The 2,612-nt window shown below is 43.6% G+C and overlaps 1 non-coding gene across 1 annotated transcript; it reads right to left on the bottom strand.

The window, feature by feature from the left end:
- Positions 1 to 433: 433 nt before the first annotated feature.
- On the bottom strand, positions 434 to 538 carry LOC125179500. Its single transcript, XR_007157286.1, has one exon. It is a non-coding gene; the product is annotated as a U6 spliceosomal RNA (small nuclear RNA).
- Positions 539 to 2,612: the final 2,074 nt, after the last annotated feature.

The following is a 2,612-nucleotide window of genomic DNA, read 5'->3' as shown; positions in this document are numbered from 1 at the left end:
GTATGTATCATGCTGGTTTTTAAATAATATTTAATACCATTATGTAAAATCTAAAGGCTTCATCTATAAATGTAGCGGTAGCGCTGCAGCGGCAAAACCTCGGATTGCTACTTAAATATGTAGCGGGTGCTACCGCTACATTGCCTTAAAAGTAGCGCCGCTACCGCTACATGTAGCACGCTACTGCCCACCTCTGGATACATGCAGAGTATGCGGAAGAAGTCATCGCACATGGAGTAGTACCACTTCAACAGCTTGTGATACGCACCGTACGTCATCAACTTAACATAACATAGTGAAGTCGTCGCTGAAATAAAGGCGTGATGTGGCCTGCCGCCGATTCTTGTACTTTTTGTGTTTTTTTTTCCTCACAGGAGATCTAAAAGCATGTCCGTAACCGAATCTTTTCAACGTCATTTTAAGTCTGAACAAAAAAAATATGGAAAGCTTCACGATTTTGCGTGTCCTCCTTGCGCAGGGGCCGTGCTAATCTTCTCTATATCGTTCCAATTTGGATATATGTACATACTATATGTATATACACCAACTAATAAGCGATTTTTGGTAGGATGGCCTGCGCAGGCGTCTCAAGAGCTCATGCCTCTGGATAATATGTAGTAATTTTTCTGTGGAATGCGTGGGCCTATTGATGAGTCATTGAGTAGCAGTACCATATTATTCAAGATTCAAGATGACAGAAGGAGGTGCCTAACATAACATGACATAGTATTGTCGATGCTGAAGAATAGGTCATAGGCCACCTTTGCCCAATTCCTCGCTATAGTTCATAATCCGTTCCGTGGGTAAAGATGCTAGAGAGCAATTACAGACTGCATCTGGCACACCTACTCCGACCTAACCTTAATAACGTCACAACAATTCTTCACCCAAAAAGAATCTGAAATGACCAAACCTGACATCTGAAATGACCAAAAGTGGCCAAACCTAATACATATAGTAAAAGAGGCGGACAAGTGAGCAAATAAAACCAGGCTGCCATAAGGTTGTGAGCTGGGACAGCGCATATAGGTATAGGTATGGAATTTTCTAGTTACCCGCTAAAAGATTCCATATGGAATAGGAGGGATGCGGAGCGTCCTGCTTATGAGCGAGCATGCTTAAGTATTGCCGCAGCCTTGCGGTACCATCATCTTTAAGCAGCGAGTCGCAGGTCTGGATTACGATGTTCCATCGTAGTTTGCAGTTTCTAGCCTGCGACTCGCTGCTTAAAGATGATGGTACCGCAGGGCTTTGGGGCTGAGTGTAATGCTGAGGCTGGACGTTAGATCCAGGGCTTATCTAAGAATCAAAATTGTGGTTCATGGCTGCACTCTCAAATTCCCTAGTGTTCAAGTACTATTGATATTTGGTTGAACTCACCCATAGGATCATAATGAGGGTATCCTTCACGAATGTAGCAGTTGTAGGCACTAGAACTCTGATACGTTCGGTTGAACCAGGCTGGGTAGGTGGAGTTCAGCAGCAGGCACTGTCTGCTGGTGCTGTGCACGCACAGAGTTGGGTAGGGGACGCCACTGCGAGCCGCCCGGAGGGCGCACTGGACGGCACTCACACCAGAGAAGTTCTTCGATGCCACGCCGATGGCGAGAATTTCCTCAACTGGTACGGGGACCGAGAAGTACGTACGAGAATCGCCTTGGGCTCCACGCGGCGTTGTAAGAATAGCGACCGCCAGCAGTGTAGTGATCATCGTTCTATCTTCTAAAAACTCACCTCAGTATTTTATTATCATAGGAGTTGCCAAGCAAATATTTTATGATATCTGAAATAAAAAGAACGGATGAATAAAGCATGATAGCTCAAGTATTGTTCGAAATTTGTTGTTTTCTTGCCCATCTTTCGTTTCTATTTCTGTTCGAATGTGTTCATCTGTGTGAATGCATCTTGTGTTATTTGTGCTGCTGAGCGATGTGTGCGACTTCCCGCTGTGATGTTGGTGATGACGTCGATGAATGCAATTTAGTCGGTGTTGAACAGAGGTGAGGAATACCGTGGGCGTAGTAGCTGTAAAGTGTGAGTGAAAGGCAGGTACATGGTTGACTCCGACATGAAGTGGAATGAAGATACCCAGGTAAGAACCTATTCCACCATCTGTAATGAAGTCGATGAGAGTTCGTATAAAAGTTAAATTATGGGTGTAAATTCAGTTGGGTGATTTTGTATGCGAAGCTAGTGTGTCGGACTCGGTCGAATGCTTCGATCTGTGACTGGGAATATGGAGGACTATGCCTATTTATTTTTTCTGAGCTAGGTTAGTGGAGAGTGTATTGCAGAATGTAGCCTAGTGGGTTGTATGATAATATTTGATTTATAAATCAGTGTTGTCTGGTCTGGAGCAAGTATTGTGTTTCTAGATGGTCCGTAAAGTCTGTTGTTGAGAATTTTTATCACGAAAATTTCCGTGTATGTCCAAGAAGAGATGGGTCTGCCATTTTCGACTTGATGTTGAGATGTGTTTAGTTTAGAGATGGGAATAATTATTGAATGTTTGAGTGAAAGTAACATGAGGAGATTATCTGGTTGAATATGTAGAAGAAAAATGGCAGCATGTTGCGAGGGAGATGCTTCAATTATAGTGTGGTTCTGCCAGT

The sequence above is a fragment of the Hyalella azteca genome, unplaced genomic scaffold (genome assembly GCF_000764305.2).
Source record: "Hyalella azteca isolate HAZT.00-mixed unplaced genomic scaffold, Hazt_2.0.2 contig2264, whole genome shotgun sequence".
Classification (NCBI taxonomy): Eukaryota; Metazoa; Arthropoda; class Malacostraca; order Amphipoda; family Hyalellidae; genus Hyalella; species Hyalella azteca.
Note: the sequence above shows the minus strand (reverse complement) of the source record. Positions and strands in the feature narration are given on the sequence as shown.